General features: G+C 42.7%; 1 long non-coding RNA gene across 1 annotated transcript; it reads right to left on the bottom strand.

Annotated features, from left to right (window-relative positions):
• Positions 1 to 4,778: 4,778 nt before the first annotated feature.
• Positions 4,779 to 12,514, bottom strand: LOC116583562. The gene is made up of 3 exons (XR_004282780.1): positions 12,462 to 12,514; positions 10,290 to 10,297; positions 4,779 to 4,789 (listed from the first exon to the last, which is right to left on the bottom strand). It is a non-coding gene; the product is annotated as an uncharacterized LOC116583562 (long non-coding RNA).
• Between the last annotated feature and the right edge of the window lie 10,425 nt (positions 12,515 to 22,939).

Here is a 22,939-nt window from a genome sequence, read left to right as displayed (position 1 = left end):
TCTAGGAAGTTCTGATTATACCTGATCTGCTCATGCTGGACTGTCACCATAAAGAGGATGCCAAAAGCCTGGAGAACTAAACCATTGGCCAGGGCTCAGATGGGGCCCTGGGTTAGTCACAAACACTGTGGGTCTAAATATCACTGTACCAACACAGAAAAATGCACATTTATTTCAAGCACACATGGAGCACTCACCAAGTAGACTATATCCTGTGTCATTAAAATGTCTTAATTTAAATGATCCAGAGTATATTTTTTGACAATAAAGGAATCAAATTATAAAACAAATAGTGGAAGGACAAGAATTACTTCAAAACACTTGGAAGTTAAACAGCATACTCTACAATCAGCCGCAGGCCAAAGAAAAGACTGATTTCATTTTTATTTCTTTCTCTTCTGTTGTTTTGTTTCTTTGCTTCTTTCTTTTCTTTTGATTGTTTTGGGTTTTTTCTTCTTTTTCTAAGTTAAGGTGGAAACAGATTATTGATTTGAGATCTTTATTAATCTAGCATTAAATTCTACAATTTTCTCTCAACACTGATTGGCCATATCCCGTAAATTATACAACTCTAGCCAGACAAAATAAAAGGAAGAGAAGATGTACATTACCAATATAAAAAATGAAATTGAGTATCACTGCAAGCCCACAAGCCCTATGCTACAGATGTTAGAAGGATAAAAGGGAAATACTAAGAACAAATCTATGTACATAAATTCAGGAACCTAAATGAAATTGTACAATTCCTCAAAAATCAGAAACTACCCAGATTTATTCTAGATGAAATGCATAACTTGAGTAGTACTACAACTATTCAAGAACTGATACCATAGTTTAAATTTTCTAAAAAGGATTTCTTTAGAACCACAGGAACATCAAAAAGTCAAGCAGACCACTTCCTCGATGCAACATGGGGGCTTAAGTAGGTAGGAGAAGAATAAATGAAACAAGATGGGATTGGGAGGGAGACAAACCATAAGTGACTCTTAATCTCACAAAACAAACTGAGGGTTGCTGGGAGGAGGGGGTTTGGGAGAAGGGGGTGGGATTATGGACATTGGGGAGGGTATGTGCTTTGGTGAGTGCTGTGAAGTATGTAAACCCGGTGATTCACAGACCTGTACCCCTGGGGATAAAAATATATGTTTATAAAAAATAAAAAATTTAATAAAAAAAAAGTCAAGCAGAAATTGTTAGAATCAATCTTGTTAGGACTCTGGAAAACAGTCAGAGATTTGTAACAGCCATGCCACCAAGATTGTGAATTCCTTGGAGCAAGGGTCACATGTCATGCACAAAGGACAATAAACATTATGTTCCTCGTAGTGGAAGTACACAGCATCTCCTAGGCAGCAGTCTTGTTAAAAAAAAAAAAAGAAAGAAAGAAAATACAGCAAACAAACATGCAAACTTAATTTGATCAAGTTTCTACCTGCGACTATCAATTTAAAGAAGTAGGAGACCAAAATACACATTAAAGGACAACAAAATGTTTTGTTCAACAGAAGTCAGATTATGAGAAATGTCATATACTTGACCTGCTTTTTTTCCTCCCAAGAACAATAATTGCAAGGAGGGAGAAGGTGATGTAGGAGGAATCTATTGATTAAAAAAGACTGAAGGGATATAACAAAAAAATAATCACAAAATATAGACCATATTTGGGATTCAAAGAAACTTAATTTTTTTTTACATACAAGCTAAAAGTAACTGGAATTTGATACTACTAACTTATTTAAATTTGTAGGAATGATAATTATATTGCACTTATGTTTTACAAAAGATTCCTTGTCTTTTAGAAATGCATACTGAAATACTGATGAGATGAGATGAAATAGCATGATGTCTTGGATTATCTTCACATTATTCTTTTAGCAGAGATGAGGGGAAGTGAGGGTACGTTGGAACCAGACCGGTCATGTACTAGAAATTATTAATGCTGGTTATCAGGTATATTGGATTTGTTATACTATTCTTTACTGTTATATGTGTTTCAGACTTTCTGTACTAAAGGCTTTATTATAAATATTGAGCAATCACATTTGAAATCCAGAGTGAAATGCACAATATTTAAAAAAGGACAAAATCAGTCCATAAAGAAATAGCAGACTTTAATTACATAATACAAAATGAAACTATATTCAACACCCAAACTATCCTCAACACCCCAACTACCCTGTTCCCAGATAGACAGTTTGGGTGGTCAAGTATGCCAATGATGAGGAAAAACTAATCTCCATCTTTAGTAAATTCTCCCAAAGCATACAAAAATATGGGGAATTATTTAACTCATTTTTCCAGGCTGGCTCTCAGTAATTCTACAACCAGATAAGCACCCCATTGCCATACTGAAAAGAGCACTTGAGCCAAGTTCAGTCTGACAGTAGCAAATATCCTAAGTAAATTAATAGCATATTCAATACAGCAGTGAATTGAGTGAACAAACAGGCTGTGGTTAAGAAATGAAAACATTGTTTAAATTAGAAAATACTTTCACTTGTAATTTCCCACAATGACAAATTAAAGGGAAACATTGTATCGTGTTAATGGCAAAATAAAAGCCTTTGAAAAAATTCAACATGAGTACAAGGTAAAAAATTTAGCAAATTTTCTTTTTTTAAGGACTTTGTTTATTTATTTGACAGAAAAAGATCACTAGTAGGCAGAGCAGCAGGCAGAGAGAGAGAGGAGGAAGCAGGCTCTCTGCTAAGCAGAGAACCTAATGCGGGACTCGATCCCAGAACCCTGGGACCATGACCTGAGCTAAAGGCAGAGGCTTTAACCCACTGAGCCACCCAGGCGCCCCTAGCAAATTTTCTTAATAGCTATCCCACACATACATAAATGAAATGTTAAGTGCATTCCCTTCAAAGACAGGGACCAGACACAAATGTATGCTTTCGCCTCTACCATTCAGAAAGTACATTAGAACAGAGTCAAACTATGCATATCAAAATAAATGACTATTGAAAAGGAAGATAATGTTGTGTAACAATAGGATCATCTATGTAGAGAATTCAAAGAAATAGGTTCCTGTGATACCTGAATTAATAAGAGACCAGAAAAATAGTGTATGGTAGATCACTATAGGAAGATGAAAAGCCTTGTCACACACACACAAAAGTAATAATTATTTACAAGTTATAGAGAATATCCCATTCACAACAGAAGAAGCCTAATATATATATATATATGATCTTTATACAATTTTACCGATACATTCAGGTAAAAAAATAAAAAGTCCTGAATAAATGGAGCAGTATACCATATCCCTTGATGGGGAGCAAAATGGTGTAAAGATGTCAATTCTGCTTAATTTTTCTTTTTAAAGATTAAGTGCCTCACTTGTAGCAGCCAAGATGACAGCAAAGTGCAGGTTGCTGTCCCCTGCTTCCAAAAGCAAACCTGGAAAACTAGAGAAGGGAAAATGAAACTAATAAAAAGCAATATCAACAACAAAAACTCAATAACAAAACATGAGAAACCTCTGAGGTAGACTGAAGATTGTGTCAAACTGAATAACAACAACAAAATCACAGAGGAGAGAGTGGAAGGCTCCGGATCCAAACAGCATTCGAAATCACTGCCATTCATCAAAGTACCAGTATATGTCAGGCACTGTGTAAGATGCTTCCCATAAATTGCATAGCTTCTTGCAGCCCTATAAGACAGGGCTTATCAAACCCACTCACTTCACAAAGAACGTGAGGCTCACAGGGCTTCATCATTTTCCCAGACTCGCATGATTAGTGAGTGGCATGGCAGAGACTAGAACCCTGGTTTGAATTCATCTAGGGTCCATGCTGTTCCCACCCACCCCAGCCTATGGCCAACCTTCGAATTCATACTTTATTTCTCTTCTATGGCATGATGTTTCTCAGGTGACAAAAAATAGAAACCTGAGGCCTAGGTAGTAGGAGCAGTCCCAAGGAAGGAAGGTGACAATGAGAATCAAATACAAATTGGGGGATTGTCTGAGTTTTGTTCAGAGCACACTCTGCCAGGTAGCACCATTTCTGTCTTTCCCCCATGACGACATCCTTCCCCAGTCTTCCCCCATGTGCCCTCCTGTCCACTTCTGGAACATAGCGTGCTGGCCAATTTATCACTGCTACCTCCCCTACAGGCTTAACAGGGTCTTCTGCCCTCCCCTGACACAGAATATGCCTACCCACAGCAAAAGTACCCTCGCAAATCTGTCTTCACCTTGGAATATCCCTGATAGCCATAGTCTCTTTGACTTTGGATAGTGACTGTTAGACACTTGGTGATCCTTCTGGGAAACTTCCCCTCCTCAAAATGCTTTCCAATTGGGTTTGTGAGTAGTCTGATTTGCCACATAATTGACTGATTCTTTGGATACAAACCTGAAGTTAAAGAAAGGGTTTTTGAACCTCCCTGATATTTGCAGTAAAATTTTAATGGGATGTCTTACTTGGAACTGGCTACTAAACACATACACAGATGAATGAACTTACCTAGGAGATCAAAATCCAAAGTTTCCCTCATAAGTTGTAGTGAGGAAAGATCATGGAAGTCAATGTGGAACAAACATCTACTAGGTTGAACTCTTAAAAACTTTCCTAGTGGGTGAAAAATGGTTCCTTAGTGGACATGCTAGCTCAGATTAAAAGGGAAATAATGATCATCCTTCTATGGTCTCTTGTTTGTGTACCAGCCCCACAGGAAAGTCCTGGTTTTCAGTGGGCCTAATGGCACTTGTCCAGGCAAGTGTCCAGGCAAATTCAGTCATGTGGAGGGTAGCAGAGACTCAGGGGTTAAGATTTTACTCATGTATCAAAAGGAAGGAGAAAATTCTCAGCCTACTGACGTTAGTTGACATTGCAAAGGGCAGTGTAAAAAGGTGCGACTGAGTGAAGAAGGGCAAATGCACCCTGCGGACATTTACACGAGCCTCTTAAAATCAGATGTGATATTGTGTTTGAAAGCATCTGTCATATAGTAGGTGTGTGGAATTTTAGAGAGTATCGAGGAAAATCTGGCCTTCTAAGAAACTCTTCCAAGAAATGAAGAAGCTTTCAGTCATAACAAATTACAATGGTCACTCTTAATCGAGCAGCACCTACTGTGTAACAGGATGTGGGACAGACTACAAGTACTCATCCATATCTTGTTTTCCACTCCCTCCTGGACACAGAGACACTACATTTCCAGTTCATTTGTAGTTAGGAAGAGTCATGTGACTAGATCTTGTCATTGAGCAGAAACATTGCTTATCACATCTGGAGCCATTTCTGTGTTTTCTTTTTCACTCAGCAGCAAACATGGAATTTTTTTTTAAAGATTTTATCTATTGGGGCACCTGCGTGGCTCAGTCAGTTAATCATCTGCCTTTGGCTCAGGTCATAATGCCAGCACCTGGGATTAAACCCTACATGGGCTCCCTACTCAGCACAGAGTCTGCTGGTTCCTCTCCCTCTTTCCACCCCCTATCCCTGCTCATACTCTCTCACACCATCTCTCTATCTCTCTCTCAGATAAATAAATAAAAGATTTTATCTACTTAACTCAAGAGGGAGAATGAGAGCATGAGAGAGCAGGGGTGGGGGTGGGGCAGAGCGAGAGGAAGAGAGAATCCCAAGTAGACTCCACGCGGAGCACAGAGCCTGACCAGGAGCTCAATCCCACAACCCTAACATGACTTGAGCCAAAATCAAGAGTCAGATGACTAACCAAGTGAGCCACCCAGATGACCGCCCCCCCGCAGGTGACCCCAAACAGAGCAATCTTATGCAGAGGTGGTGGCACTTCAAAACAGCCTGGAAACTTGGGTCCCTTGAGAACAGTGAGAGACCCTGACAAACAGCATCAAAATTTATGTGTACAAAAAACAAACATCTGCTGTGTTAAGCCATTCAAATTTCAGGTTTTGTCTGTTGCTTCAGCTAGAATTTGCTTTAGCTGACAAATCCACAGCTATTATTTCTGTTGTTAGAACTATGTTATTATTTTAATTAAAATGGTGATAGTGCACATATTCTTCTTGCAAAAAGTTCTAAAAATTCTGAGAAATCACAGTTCTCCCTTTACAAAGTTTCTCCAAAAGGCAGTCCCATCTTCAGAAATAACCACAATTAACAATCTGGTGTGTATCATTTTAAAGCTTATTCTAGGCTCTTTCATACATAAATGTTTGTGAGTTTGAGGATTGGGGGCTGATTAGGGGAAAAGATATAACTATGACGACATAGCAGCAGCATACAACAAGCTCTACTTGGGCAGTACTATGACAGAATGGCAAGTTATGGGAAGTCCCTTACATCAGGAGACATTGGATAGAGAATGACAAAAGCTCACCACCTAGAAGGGCAAGAAGACAAGGGAAGTCTCAGAGGATAGGGACATCCGCGTGATATCACCCATCAGCACAATGTAAAGTCTCTGGGTCAGAGAACTCAGAAAGGCAGCCATGGCTTGGGGTCTTAAAGCCCTAGAAATAACTTATCTATGCCTAGCAGATGTTGGGTATGGTTTTCTAAGGTATGTAAAGCAAGCAGGCTCTAAATGGCTAAAAATACGCTTATTTGGAATATGTGTAAAGCAATTGAATGTGTAAAAATTTGAGTTTGTTTGAGGATATTTTAGGAAAGTCCTTGGTTTCACACGTCTGGAGCCATCAGAATACTATAGCACACTCTGCCCCTGCCCCCCAAGCTTAGTTTGCTTCTATTGCGCTTGGTTGGTCATTTCTTCCTAAATGGTAGAGCTGTCCCTCCAGCACTTGGAGGACACTGATTCAGCTTGCTCACTTTGTAAGGAGCTCTCTCTTACCATCATTTTGTTCTTTCACAGCATTGTACTGATTTCCAAGAAAAATGTGATATTTTAAAGTTATACATAGACTAAGATGGTTCTGTTTCCCATTGAGTGTGTATTAGTTAGGCACTTCTACAGATATTTTGAGATATGTCCCTTGTGGTACTTTGTTTGTATCTATGGTCATGTTGACATGTTATATATATTGGAGGCCAAATAAAAGTTGATCCAACAAGATTGTGTGAGTTTTGAATAAGATGTTATTTAATAAATATTTCCTGATCTTCTATTGGGTGACAAAACCCATGGTAGGTGCAAGGAGTGTGGACCATGACACCTGACCATTGCCTGGAGTAGCTCACACTCTAATAGGGTGGTATGGGCACATAAAGTTCTTTCTCTCTGGGTCCAGAAGTGCTATAGCACATGGACAACAATTTATAGCTACAAGTGTGTTTGTTTCTGAGTGAGAATATGTAGTCAGACTTCGATGTAAAGGAGGCAGCGAAGTATGTGGTTGAGAGCAGGGGCTCTGGACCCAGCCAGCTTGTGTTTGTACTGACTGCCACTTCCTAGGTGTGTGATCTTGAGTAAGTTCCTGAACTCGCTGTGCATCAGTTCCCTCACCTGTAAATCATGGATAGCAATAGTACCTACCTAATGGGGTGGTCAAAAGGGCAAAGCCAAGTAATACATGTAATGCACATACACCAGTCCTGGCACATAGTAAATGCCAAGTGAGTATTTATTAAAGCAGCAAATCCTGACCTCACTACACACTCGTCTGTAACCATAGGATTAGGTCAGTCAACTCACAGAAGTTTCATAAAGCAAGGGTAAAACTTGTACTTCATAGGGCTGTGGTGAATTGTCAAATTTTCTCATTTGTAACCATCCAGTGACCAGTTCTAATAAAATTGCTTAATATCTTGAATGGCTTCTGTCATCATCACACAGTGCTGTTCATCGTGTGTGGGTCACAGTCATTTTTCCACTGGAGCCCCAAGGTAACCCAGGCATTTTGATAGCAGAGTGCAGTGCTTGTCCATGACTACACTGACTTACTGTGGGTTATGTATATTACTGTTATCATGACCAAAATAACAACCTCTTACTAGAAGTTTTCAACTTATATGACAGGTCATGGAAATTATTTCATTTGCTAAAACAAGTAACAAGACACAATAGGCTTAGATTCTGGCTTTTGACTGAGCCCAAGCCAAACACCCAGGGAGCTCTGTTTCTAGAGTTTCTGACAAAATACTCCTTTATCCATGACTTAGGCTCCTAGTAGCTAAGTCTCAGGGTCTAACTTGCACTTCATCCTGCCATTCACTTCTGCTGCCATTCCAGAATACAGTGGTTGCAAGTAACAATCCAGAACTTGATGCTGTCTGCTCTGTAGCCTCTTCTCACTTAGATAAATAAGTAGATCCATATCCTGACATTTGCTTCTCACCCCCAACTATTCATTCACATCTTTCCACCACCCTATCATGAGTTATGATTCAGGCAGGACAAGGCATGTGTTTTGCTGACCATCAAACACATTTTGTTGTTCCGTGAAAGGTAATCAGGAGCCTTGGCCCAATTGGAAAATTAATGCCAACAGGGACTCATATTTGCCATCATTCTCTAAATAGTGCCATCACTTCCCTGCTCTTCTAAACCCATCCCTGGGCTTTCCCATACATCTGCTAGCCTAGTACATAAGGATGCATGCTGCTTTCTGGCATTGGCTCTTAGTAGCCCAGGACAGACAAAAGAACTCAGCACCTGAAAAGGCAGTTCCCTGCAGGGAAGAAGTACCAGTGAGAGGAGCCAGACAGGCAACTTCCTGAGAGGTTTCCAGAGAAACAGGTGTTGTAAGTAATGCCAGTTATGTTCTAGGGGTCCCAAACCAGTTGTTTTTAAATTATTTGTGAATAAATTAAAATTGCTTATTACTCAAAATTGCCCAGCAGCTTAAGAAACCTTGCAGGTCCTGCCATGAGGCTTAATTCCTAAATTGAGTCAAGTGCTCCCACACTACCTGACACATTGGAGGTGTGGCCAGTACACTGTGACCCAAGGTCCTGGGAGATGCCAGCTCATGGAACAACTAAAGAAAACAAAACACATGCTGGAATATTTGTCCACAAGTTACGTTTTGTATCACTTATAACACAATGTAAACTGCTTCTTTTACCCTCTCTGCCTCCTTGGCTTTTAGATGTATATGATGTTAGACCTGGAAGGAACCTTAGAGACTACATCAACCAGGAAAGGCTAAGTTATGCTGCCCTTCCATGAATTTTCTGAACTGATCTTCGATTATTCTGTTGCTAGTTCTTGATATATACATATTTATATACTACTCTTTCTTTTTCTCTGGTTGAACTCTTACTGAAACAACACCTATAAGATGGATACAACTAAAAGGACAACTGTTAGAAGGATATGAAGAAATTGGAACCCACGTACATTGCTGATGGGAGTGTAAAATGATGCAGCTACTTTGGAAAACACTTAGGATGATCCTCAGAAAGTTATCATGTGACCTAGCGATTCCATTCCTACATATATATTCAAGAGAATTGAAACATATCCACACAAAATTGTGGGCATGAATATTCACAGCAGTATTATTCCTAATACCTTAAACATGGAAAAACTTAAACGTACATCAATTGATGGATAGATAAAATGTTGTATAATCTATACAATGACATATTCAGGCATTAAGAAGTAATGAACTAAACAGTTAGAAAAAAAAGAAGGAAGTACTGATACTTGCTTCAACATGGATCAACCTTTCAAACATTATGCTAAGTTAAAGTATACAAAACAGGCAAATCCACAGACATAGAAAGTAGATCAGTCACTGTCAGGGTCTGTGGGTAAAAGGGAATGACTCTTAATGGGTAAAGAGTTTCTTTTTGGAGTAATGAAAATATTCTAGAATTAGACAGTGGTGATGGTTTCACAATCATGTGAATACATTAAAATCACTAAATTACATGTTTTAAAAGGATGGGTTTAGTTATGTGAATTATATCTAAATAAAAATATTATTAATAAAAAAATAAGGCACTTCGCCTAGTTGGGGTCGAAGAATGGGATGCAGTAGCCTACTCATAAACTTGAATGACTGTCACCGGGAGTATGTGGATGGGTTGCCTTTTGCAGGAGGGACAGCAATACTCCTATACCCACTCTACCTATACACAGTATACCTTCTGCAGGGGGACAGCAGTGCTCCTCCTATACCCACTCCTATACCCACATATGCCATGGTTTCCAAGGCGTCGGGGTAATCCAATCATTGACTGTAAGATTGCCCCTTCAAGAAAAGACTTGCTGCCCCACTTCAAATATTGTGATTAGCTGACAACCTCTGTTACCGTCTTTGGGATATGCCTTTACTATATAGCCAAAGTCATGATCTTCTGGGGACAGCCACTGGTCAATGACTAAGCGATGCAGTTATAGCCAGGGCCACACACTTCTCAAAGAGGACACCAGCTAATGACTGAACAATCTAGGGGTGTAAAATTGACAACCCTATAGTTAGAATCACTCAAGAAAAAAAAGTTTCAAATTACCCTAATCAAGAACAAAAGAGGAGAAAAATATAAATAAAAAGGTTTGTACGGTATTTACCCCAAAGATACAAATGCAATAATCCAAAAGGTCACCTGCACCCCAATGTTTATAGCAGCAATGTCCACAATAGCCAAACTACAGAAAGAATCCAGGTGTCCATTGACAGATGAATGGATAAAGAAGATGTAGCATATATATATACACACACACACACACATATATAAGTCCATATATATGTATAAGTATTTATATATAGAGAGAGAAAGAGAAAGAGACAATATTATGCAGCCATCAAAAAAATGAAATCTTACCCTTTGCAATGACATGGATAGAACTAGATGGTATTAATGCTAAGCAAAATAAGCCAATCAGAGAAAGACAATTATCATATGATCTCAGTGATATGTGGAATATGAGAAGCAAGGCAGAGGATCATGGGGGAAGAGAGGTGAAAAAATGAAACAAGAAGAAACCAGAGAGGAAGAGAAACCATAAGAAACTCTCAATCTCAGGAAACAAACTGAGGATTACTCAAGGAGAAGGGGGTGGGAGTGATGGAGTGGTTGGGTGATGGATATTAGTGAAGGTCTGTGCTATGGTGAGTGCTGTGAATTGTGTAAGACTGATGAATCACAGATCTGTTCCCCTGAAACAAATAATACATTACATGTTAATAAAAAAGGGGGGTGCCTGGGTGGCTCAGTCATTAAACATCTGCCTTCGGCTCAGATCATGATTCCAGGGTCCTGGAATTGAGTTCCACATAGGGCTCCCTGCTCAGTGGGGATCCTGCTTCTCCCTCTCCCATTTCCCCTGCTTATGTTCCCTCTCTCTCTGTGCCTCTATCTGTTAAATGAATACATAGAATCTAAAAAAAAAAAAAAGGATTATGCGGGACTACTAGGAATAACTGTATGCTGAGAAATTAGGTAACATGAATAAAGTGTAGAGATTCCTAGAAGACACAAAGAACCAACACTGACTCAAGAAGACAGAAAGTCAAAATAGACCTATAACAAGAAAGAAATTGAGTTACTAGTTAAAAAAAGCCTTCCTACAAAAAAAAAAAAAAATCAGGATCAGATGGCTTCACTAGTGAATTATGCTTTTTAAACTTTTAAAACTCCTTCTGGGAATGCTGTGAGGAATAACATATAAATCACTTAGAACAGTGCCTGGCACACAGTGACTACTTGGTTTGTATTAGCTACAATTTTGAAAAGTCTGTTGACTAAATGGCTGAAAAAATTAATGGGGTGACAAGATTAGAGGCAAAAGATGCTGTGAATATTCATGTTGTCTATTATTACAAGAGGCTGGGGCATGGCAGTGTTGAGAGGTCTGATGAGAATCCAAAGAACTAGGACATAAAAGGACCGAAGGATGGGGTGAGAAGCCGAAGGATAGGAAAATAGTAGTTAGCCCTGGGAAAGGGCCTAGAAACTAGGAATCACAATGGACCAGAAAGCAGCCTTTGGGGGAAGCAAGTTTGGCAACAGGAGCTGAAAAGCAAGCATCCTCACAGAAAACCCAAGAGGCTAGGAATATCACTAGACCCATCTAAGAAATGAGTCAACTAAGGAATCATGAATTTAGGTAATTGTTGGTTTGTAAGCTTTCCAGGAGATTCTTGGGTAATAATCTGAAATTGGCTTCCATGTGTGGAGGGTAGGGAAAGATCAAAGGAAGAGGCAAGCCGCTGTAGATTGGTAGGTAGCAGGTTTAATAAGCGAGGGAACTTACATATGAGGCTTGTCTTGGGTGGCTGCAAGGTAAGTTGATCTCTACACCCATCCACCAGAATCCTAAGAATTTATGTAGAGGTCTTAACAGGGTTTAGTCACGTCTACCATCCAGGTGGTCTCCACACCACATACTATCTCAAGGCTACATTCTTTGGAAGTTTCTGGGAGCAGGGAAGGTAAGCAGAACGCACAGACCAAGGACAGGGAAGGAGGTGAGGAACCTCCTTGCTTGGCTCGAGCCCATGAGGCAGCTGGCGGTCATGCACTCTTGATGACCTCCTCCAACAGTGATTGGACCCAAACCCCATGATAATTGGTGGAGACAGTCATAATGAAATCAAATATACCACAAACAAAGGTAATGAATGCACAAAACTCATCACTTCCTTATTCTTTTACTATAGTTTACTATTATCTATTTTCTTCAGGTTATTCACATATATTATATATGAATGATGGAAATTTTAAATTTTAAATAGACTGAGGAGCAATGATACAGCAGAAGCTCTGAACAAGCAACATATAGAAATAAAATATGCATGGACCAGAGGGGAAAATACGTGATTGGGCAGAAAGGTGGGTGGAAATTGAAGAAGATTCAAGATACAAGATCAAAAAATTTTGTCATGGATGTTTCTAGAGAGGTTGGAAGAGCTTTGAACTAGGCCACAGGGCCAGGATTAGCCTCAACAGGGTAGGGGCAGCCCCTTCTTTGAGATAGGCAGGTAGGATGAAAAGATGATTTGAGATGGGGGAAGGAAGTTTGGAGCTAAGATCCCATGACTTACTGACTGAAGTTCCAAAGTTACCCAAGAGGAAACACTTATAAATCATACGTTTAAAGATTTAACAGTGATGCTGCAAGAAATTGCATTACTGGAGTGATTGGGTTGTTCAGTTGATTGAATGTCTAACTCTTGGTTTTTGGCTCAGGTCATGATCTTGGAGTCAAGAGATCAAGCCCTGTATTGGGCTCCCATGCTGGGTGTGGAGCTTATTTGCTCTGGGCATGGAGCCTGCTTGGGATTCTTTCTCCCCTCTCCCTTCTCCCTCTGCCCCTTCCCCTGCTCATGCTCTCTCTCTCTTTCTCAAATACATGAATCTTAAAAAAAAAAAAGAAATTGTATTCCCATATCACAGAGAAGCATCAGAGAACAACAATGTTTTGCCAGCTCCGCCTGTACAAAAAGTCGTTGTAGGGAAGTGTAACAGGATTTACAAATTTGACATGGCCACCATAACCTCGCCTTACAGAAATTCCAGAAAGAGTGCTGCAGAATCATGGAGAATTTCATTAATTCCTTGGAGCAAGTGCTATGACGAAGCAGAGACTCTGCATTGCCCCCTAATAGCCACTTTCCTCTTCTTCCATAATCATGAACCTTCACTTTCAGCTTCCTGTAAGTGAACTATAGCCATGTGACTAAGTTTTAGCTGATGAGACACTAGGGTCATGGAAGTGTCATGGGAAAACTTGCAGAAGCCCTCCTGATAGAGCCAGTGGTATGTGCCCTTTAACTTGCTTCTTCAGATCATCCTCATTCCTCTTGGCTGGAATGCTTAGAAGATGGCTGGGGTTGGAACAGCATCTTGGATCATTAGGGAACCTTGGGAATGGTGCCCATGTATGGTGAAAGAAAGAAGCTAGAAAGAATCAGGATTCCAAAGCACTTTGTGGGACAAAACCACCAAACCAGCCCTGAACTACCTACCTTTGGTCTTTCACATGAGAGAGGAAATAACCTTTCATTGCATGTGAGCTGCTATTGTCTCCAGTCTCTGGTAATCACAGCTATACCTGATCTTAACTGACACAGAAAACCACTAGACCAGGACCACAAAGTCTCCCAGGGACTTGACAGGCCATCCAGACTGTGTTCTGTCTGCAGCCTGGACAGAGGAAAACTGATCACCTTTCAAAAGCCTTGCAGATAGTTGGGAAAATGAAAGGAATAGACTCAACAGTGAGGCTGGGTCAAATGGTGTAAAGGGGATTCTGTCCCACAGAAACCATGATGTCTGCTCCCCTTGCCAGAGATCATGCTGTACTCGTCAGACCACAGGATACGAAACCTCTGACCTCTGCTCTTTTTCCCTGCCGTTTTTCTTTCTCTCTTGCCTTACTGACAAAATTCTAAATCTTCAAAAGGAAAGATCAGTCTTCATACTCTTCTATTTCCCAGTACCCAATCCTGTGCTTTACATCCCCCATAGGGTCACAAATTACTGAAGAAGGGGGAAATGTTGATGATTTGGAACAGGAGAATTCTAATCAGATATTTGTCAGTTTCCTTTCAGAATATTCCTCCCTATACTTAACTTAAACTCCTTTCTGCATTAGTGGTTTACTTTCTCTGATACAGCTGCAGCTCCCCTAAGGTTTCCAATCCATGACAGGGCCACAGAATTCTCAGTGACATGGCTTTTCCCTACGAACTTAATGTTTGCTGTGCAGGCTGAAGGGAAGAGACAAAAGTGCAGACATTCTGAAGGTCAGTGTAAGGCATGTGCTGATTGTTTGTCAGCTGTGGAGTCAAGAGTAACATTACCAGCCTAAGCACATGGGCTCTCCATCACCTGTCATGTCTTCTATGTTCCTTGAAGGTGCACCAATAGACAGTGGATGAGGCCAACCTTGGATCAACCCTCTGTGGCAAATAACACCTGTGCGGGTAGCTTGACATTCTGACCTGACTGACTTGCTTTAGGGATTCAGATTCTCTGTTGAATGCTGCAAGGCATGAGTTTAAACAAAAAAAAAAAAAAAAAAAGAAAGAAAGAAAAGTTACATAATCCATCTCAAACCACAAGGCTTGAACATGTGGTTGTAATTTGTTCAGGTGCTGTTCTCTAAATTACATTAGGAGTGGGGGAGGGGAAGGCAGCTACGGTCTAGATGGTCAGGCAGAGCTCTGTTTGTCTATATAAGCAGACTTTCTCACATATTCTAGTCAATATGCCACAAACTGTGCAGACCCCATCAGTGAGCACAATAGTCCTCAACAAGTGAGAACAAAGCTAGGTGGCCCCTAGAAAGACCAAACCTACAAGTGAAACCCCATGTAATATGAAGAGACTACAATTTTATAAGCTTTTTCTATGAGCCAGGCCCTTGGTTAGATATCTGTCCATGTCAAGGTGTGAGATGGAAGGAAGGCAAAAATCAAGGTGGCAGTGGTTAGCAGAGCAGGTAGGACCTGGTAATGCTGGCCTAAGGGACCCTATCTCTGTCCAATGGGAGCCACGGACTTTTGATGACACCAGTGGTCTCTTACACTGCTAGGCTAGACAGAACGGTATTCGCTTTGCTCCCCTCTCCTCTTCCCTACCCACCTCAGTGCCTGTGCCTCCGTGCTCATTCAGTCATCAGGGTCCACCAGTTTTAACTCAGACACATCTCTAGCTCTCTTCCTCTCGTGCGCACTGTTTAAATTCAGGTCCTAATCATTTCTTGTCTTCTAACTGGTCTCCTCTCTCAGGTTCTTCCCATCCCCTCTCCACACTACTGATGGGGAACTTTCTAGAAGCATTGACAAGGTCACTGATATAGGCTCTGGGCTTTCTGTAGGTAAGGGGAGGAAGTCTCCTGTTGAAGACCAGCCTGTATGAACAGTGATTTTGTGCACTGACTCTGGTGCTCCACCCAGCCCCCTAAGGGGAAGGAAAACAGGAACCTTGCAGTTTGCCACCCTTGGAGGGAGTCTGACGGCAAGAAGTGTGCAATGAAAAGAAGTGGGCCACCCAGAAATGTGGGCCTGTTACCTCCTCTGACCTCTATGCAAATGATCGGTGCTCTCTGTTGGACTCAAAAATAGTCTTTGCACTTCTTACAGCACCTTTCATCAGAGGATCTCACAAAAGGAGTTCAAAACAGTCTCCTCACAGACCTCTTAAGCTGGCATCCCTGTCCCAGCAAGGCCTAAGGGGACAGAAGAGAGAACAGGGTTCTAGCATTTCCTTGGGAGATTTCCATTCTGCTTCTTAATTCCTTCCTGGTCCTCTGAAATCCAAAGTATAATCCCACTTAATAGGAAGAAAATAAACAAACAGCATTCTGGGTGTGTGTGAGAGAGAAAGAGGGCATGGGGTGAGAGAAAAGAAAGGCAGAAGGCAGAAAAACCAACCAAATGATTAACAATGGTTGCTACCTCCTCTGGGAGAATAGACAGGGCCTGGAATGAACCCTCTATTCACTTCTGGGCTGCATGACTTTTTTTGCAAGAAAGTATAGTTATTAATTGCCTGGGTAATATAAAAAAACAATTTCTTTCTAAGGTAAAATATCATGAATATTGGTGAAAAAAATAGTGAGGTATTTTGAGGGGAGTAGTATACTAGGACCAGGACCTTTTCACTTATATGCAGAATCTAAAAAACAAAACCAATGACTAAACAAAGAAAATCCAGTAATTAACTCACAAATACAGAGAATAAACTGGTGGTCACCAGAGGGGAGGGAGTGGGGGATGGGCAACACAGGTGAAGGGGATAAAGAGGTACAAACTTCTAGTTACAAAATAAATAAGTCACAAAGATGAAAAGTACAGATAGGGATTATAGGCAATAATACTGTAATAATTGTGTCTGGTGACAGATGGGAACTATATTTATCATGGTGAGCACTGAGTAACGTATAGACATGTCAAATCTCTATGTTGTACACTTGAAACTAATACAGCATTGCATGTCAACCACACTTCATAATGTAAAAAAACTCAAACCACCAAGATGGTAATTAATAGACATTTATATTGAATAAAAATATAAATGAATATTATACTCATTTCTCCAAAACAAGTTTTAGATGCTGTTTTTCTCAGATTTAAATATATTGAAAGGAAAAATTTTTAATAACATGTTATCAATAGAAGGTTCTTATATCGTAATTGTGATGGTACACAGCTTAGTGTCAAAACTCAGAACTGTACAATAAAAAATGGTGAAATTTGCTATACGTCAATTATGGTTCCAAAAATTAGTAAAACAATAAATACCATTTGAAGTTAATTGTTCACAAGTAACTACCACTTTTAACTGAGGATTTATTGGTATAAGATTGTTGATCAGCTTAAATGCAGTATTTCATGGTGAGCTTGATACTGTCATTAATACCATTTTACAGATGAAAGTACAGATGCTCAGAGATGTAATTTGTCCAGTCACATGACTAGTAAGAAGCTGATCTGGAATTTGAGTTCACAACTGTGTGACATCCTGCACCGTGTGAATGCCCTTTCATATGGTGCACTGGGGATGGTGCATTCCACCCCGTGGGACTGTGTTTGCTGCTGGATGCCCTTGGCCTCTCTGGGAAGACTCTGGTGTGAACTCATTTCGAGTCTCTGCTCAACTGTGTATTCAGGGTCCCTCTTCAGGTCCAAGTGATGCCAAAGCCACCAAAGACAGTAACCCTGCTCCCCCTGCCCACATTTCCACCACCCCGTCCCAAAGCAGCCTTGGGAGTTAATGCTGTAGGTGTCCACTTAGTCTAGTTCTGACTAACCATCTGCCCATGGATGGACCAGCCCCATCAAACAAGAAAACCAGAAGCAGTCAGATCTGCCTAGTGTCACCCAGCCTGTATTTACTCCGTGTCCACAGGCTCAACTATGGTGTACCCTTCAATCTCCAGGGCAGTGCCCAACCCCTACACCAGGTAGCTCATAGTGGGTCCAGACATAATTCGAGGAGAGTCAGGGAACAGGAGTGACATGTCAAATTATTATTTGCTTGCTGGTTTGTAGGCTCAAGCCACCCAGGTGTTCTGCCTGTGGGAGGGAGGAAAGCACCTCTGTGGCAGGACAAGTAAGGGCAGTGTGGACCTCCTACAGGGGGACAGAGCTGCAGGAGACATTGGCCATCAAAAAGTCTCTGCACTGCCCTTTGGTCTTCAGCCATTCAGACGCAGAACCCAATGGCAGAGTCCAGATGGGAGCAGTGCAGTGAACCTGGCCATAGGCACCTACCTGCCAGGAGCTAGAGAGAGGGACTGGGGGACAGGGGCTGGGGGAAGGGATCCTGGAGAAAGTCACATGACCAGGGGAAGGGTGTGAGCTTGGGAGAAAGTCAAGGGTCTTGAGGGGGCACAGGGTTTGGGGAGAGGGGTCTTGGGCCTGGGGAAGGGCTGTGAACAGGGTGCGGCAGTGGGGCACTTCTGTGTCTAGAGAAAGCTGCAGGGTCTGAGGTCAGAAGAGGAGCGGATGATGGTGGAGTAAAGGGCTCTGAGCAGATTCCTGGGAATGAAGTGAGATGCGGAGGGGAGAGTATTCCGAGGAGGCGAGCGGGGATCAGGCGAGCGGGATCTGGTGAAACGGTTCAGGATCAGGAGAGAGCCCAAGGATCTCGGGCGGAGCACAGGGTCCTGCAGATTTGGAAAGCACCTCAGAGGTGGGAGGTTCCGGAGGGCAATGTGATCCAGGAAAAGGACTGAAAATGCAAGAGAAGGGCAAGAGGTCTCAGGGAGTGGCTTGGGGTTTGGAGTAAAAGCCTGCTCTGGGGGTGAGAGATGGGACTTGGGACTGGGACTGGGGAACGGATGTGGGGAGGGGCGCAGGATCTAGGAAAGGAATTCGGATTGGAGGGGAAGGACTCAGGGTCTAGGGAAGAAGCACAGTGTCCCAGTTAGGCGCACACAGAGGGCGTGGGGAGGGACGTGGGATGGGAAGGGGGTTAAGGACCCAGGAAAGGAACAGAGAGCCCAGGGGAGGAGCGCGGGGCCCTGGGAAGGGACGTGGATTCCGGAGAAGCAACATGAAGTCTCTGGGGGTTGGGGACACAGGGTGGGGCCTTAGGGGACTGAGCCAGCGCTTTACCTGCTTCAGATGTAGTCGTTGTCCACATGCCGGCAAATGTACCACAGGATCACGTAGAGAATGATAGTGAAGAGGAACAGAGCCACAAAGATGGCCTTGGTCACTGGGGAGACCAGGGCTTGCATGGTCCCACTGAGGGCCGCGGAGGGACCCTGAAGGAGGGACAGCGACAAGAGCAACGCTAGCTGCCACCTGCGCCTGCGGAGAGGAGCCCTGACAGCGAGGAAACGTGCAGGGGCCCGCGTTCCTGGCAGCGCCTGCGCATTGCCCAGAGCACCTGGGACCAAGGGCTTGTCCAGCGCAGGCGAAGACAGAGGTCCCCGCGTTCCTGGGCACAGGATCCTTTCTGGTGCGGTGTACCCAGGAGGGTCTGCCCTTGGCCAGTCGGAATTAAAGGAGCTGAGGACTGAAAGAGGACAGTCAGGCACTGGTGGGGCTCCCCCAGAGGGGGCGCGGGAGTCTCCTTGCGGATCCTAGGCTGGGGAGAAACGTAGAGTCTCCGCTCTTTGCCCCAGAGTGTCCCAAAGGATGCTCCCACTCCGCTTTGTGTTTTAGGGACACTTTGGGGCAAACAGGGGAGACCCTACGTACACATTGTCCTGCACACAATGACTGGTTCCCTGCTCTTTGTAACCACCCCTCAGGTGGGTCATTAAGCAGCAGCAGGGGGCCAAATGTGGCAGGGACTCAGGCCAGGGGCCATTTGATCAAATCCCAAGCCTTCTAGAGGACTACCAGGGCACATCCAGAATCCTCCTGGAGGAAGCCCAAGGCTGCTTTTTCTGTACTGCACCTCACTCTTCTCTGGAAAGACATAAAGTTACTGTTTGGGGGGCCAGATGCCCTAGGTCTGACTTCCGTCCTCCGCTCTGTTGTTCACCAGGATTCTGATCAGTAGCCTCTGCATCCCTTGGAGGCTGGTTAGAAGCGGGATCTCAGGCCCCACTCCGCTCTAGGAAGCCAGAGTCTGCCTATCAGCAAGGTTCCCAGGTGACTCCAGAGCCCGTTACCACACACTCCTAGAGGTTTTGTGGTGATTGGGCTTCTGCCTTCTGTACCCTGTGACTCGCTGAATTCAGGGGCCTCCTGTGTTCAGTTTTCAGGAGTAATCAGGCAGGATTTCTTGAGTGGAGACTTTGTAGAAACTCCCATTACTGAGCACATTCTGCCTAGCCAGAGCTGTGATTTCACCCACTCTGAAGAAGAAACCTTTTCATTACTCAATAACGAAGACCACAGAAAAAAAAATGGTCCTGACTGGCTTAAAGTAAAAAGAGAATGAACCCTTCTTCTTCTTCTTCTTCTTCTTTTTTTTTTTTTTTTGGAAAAAAAAAAGGTTTTATTTATTTGCCACAGAAAGAGAGAGCGCACAAACAGGGGGAGCAGCAGGCAGAGGGAGAGGAAGAAGCAGGCTCTCTGCTGAACAAGGAGCCTGATGCGGGGCTCAATCACAGGACCCCAGGATCATGACCTCAGCCCAAAGCAAGCACTTAACCAACTGAGTCATCCAGGCACCCCAGGAATGAACCCTTCTATGACGCCCCCACCCCCTCCTGAAAGCTCTACTCTTGGTTTTCTCCTTCTCTCCAGGTGATTTCTCACGTGGAGGCAGGCAAATAAATAATCTCTGATTTCTGTTCTCTGCACATGTGATCTAGCCTAGTGTAGTGGGAGGGAGAAATGGTATTTTACAAATGGAAATGTCAGAAAACCTGATTGTCAGATTTGAAAACATGAAGTACAAGGGCCAGTTCCCACAGCTGCCAACAGGAGGCGCACCAGTGACTTTCAGGAAAGCATTGAGGTTGGAGGTTGCCAAGGCCACTATGACCTTGTGGGGTGTCCCGTCAAATGCAATCTCTATATTGTGAAGATGAATGTCTCTGAACAGGTGTAGCTCAGTTCGAGCAAGGAGTATTTTTCCTTGGTCTCTGGTGCCACATTCCTTCATTTCTCACTGCTTTCCTGAGTTAGTTTATCTTGATTCTCTGTACTGAGTCTTTTCTCCTTTTATTTTTTTTAAAGATTTTTTTTTATTTATTTGCTAGAGAGAGAGAGAGAGAGAGAGAGAGCAAGCGAGTACACACAAGCAGGCAGAGAGAGCGAGAGAAGCAGGTTCCCCACTGAGCAAGGAGCCTGATGTGGGACTCGATCCCAGGACGCTGGGATCATGACCTGAACCGAAGGCAGCAGCTTAACCCACTGAGCCACCCAATCGTCCCTCTTTTCCTCTTTTAATGGCAACTTCTCTTCCTCAGCATCAGGCCAGTCCAGGGACAATCCAGTTAGTTAGATGTTAAGTGCCAACAGGGTACCAAGAGGCTGCGGCTGACAAAACAGCAATTTGGTAAGACAGAATCCGGGATTAGAGTCTAGCAGAGTCCATAGAAAGGCACGCAAATGCCTAGGGTAGAGGGAGGTGTGATATTTGCTTACACAACCGAAAAGAGGTGTTCAGACGAGAGGTGAAGGGGTGAAATTGGATTTCAGTGGCAGAAGAGGAGAAGGCTTCATGGAATAGGTGACAATAGGAGACAGAGGGGGAAGATGGCCACAGGAGGAAAAAATGTCCAAGCAAAATATTATTGTGATGGGCAGTCCTATCTGGAAATAGTGAAGGGGCATTCTGTGGCCAGGACATAAGGTGCATGGGGCACAGCATGGCAAAAAGATCACAAATGCAGATGCTGGGTTATGAAAATGAATGAAGATGGTCAGCTGTGGGAGAAACATTGAGCCAGTGTGGGGCCAAGTGTTGTCAGCACTTCTGAGTTTTTAAGATGCTTAAGGTGTGATTCCAAACCTTGATGTGACATCTCCCAATTCTAAATGCTGGTGGTCACTGTGGAAGTGAGAAAGCATCCAGTCTCTATCTCCCACACCGGCGTATCCGGTCCCTGTTTTCCCACATGGGTGTCCCTCTGCTTTTCCTTGCCCTTCCCTTCCTAGGGCCACACAGTGCCCAGCAGAGGTAGAGCTTGGAGGTAACAGGTGGGAGACAGGAAAGAGTCGATGGGAAGGGGAGAAGGAGGGCCAGGGGAGAGTGACTCCTCACCCCCTCTCATTTCTCAGTTTCTGGGAAGGTAGACACTACCGTCAAGCCTGGGAAAGAAAACTCCATGGTGATTGGAACGGCCAAGTTCTGTTGCTCTCTAGACAGACAAGGGATAAATCCCTGGCAGCTGCTCTCTTTATCTATGTCCCCCACAAAGCTCAGATGAACAATTTCTTTAGCACCTTTACTGACATGTATTTTTTTGTGCTTTTTAAAAAATGTTTTATTTTTTTTTATAAACATATAATATATTTTTATCCCCAGGGGTACAGGTCTGTGAATCACCAGGTTTACACACTTCACAGCACTCACCATAGCACATACCCTCCCCAATGTCCATAACCCCACCCCCCCTCTCCCAACCCCCCTCCCCCCAGCAACCCTCAGTTTGTTTTGTGAGATTAAGAGTCACTTATGGTTTGTACTGCCATATATTTGACATAACAACAATTTGCTCTTCACTCATTTTGTGTAGAATTCAATGCATTTTAATATTAACTACAATTGTAGTCGAATGTTTTTTCTGTATATGTTGAGGTCATCATACTGGTTTTGTGCTTTATTAATATACTACATTACATTAATTGATTTTTGGATTGTTAAACAACCATGCTTACCTGGAGTAAATCCCATTTGATCATGGTGCATAATCCCTTTTTACACCGTGCTGAGTTCAGGTGGTTAGTATATTGAGGATTTTTACATCTATAGTCACTAAGAATACTGGTCTATAGTTGTATTTTCCTGTGTTGACCTTATTTAGTTTGAGTATGAAATACTGGTCTCATAGAATGAGTTGGGAGGTGTTCCTCTCTCTTCAATTTTTTGGAGGAATTTGTGAGGATCGCTGTTAATTCTCCCTAAATGTTTGGTAAAATTTACCAGTAAAGCCATCTTATAAATGGAAGTTTGTGCCTTTTGATAACCTTCACCCAATGACCTCATTCCCCAGCTCCCACCTCTGG

The sequence above is a fragment of the Mustela erminea genome, chromosome X (assembly GCF_009829155.1).
Source record: "Mustela erminea isolate mMusErm1 chromosome X, mMusErm1.Pri, whole genome shotgun sequence".
Taxonomy (NCBI): domain Eukaryota; kingdom Metazoa; phylum Chordata; class Mammalia; order Carnivora; family Mustelidae; genus Mustela; species Mustela erminea.
Note: the sequence above shows the minus strand (reverse complement) of the source record. Positions and strands in the feature narration are given on the sequence as shown.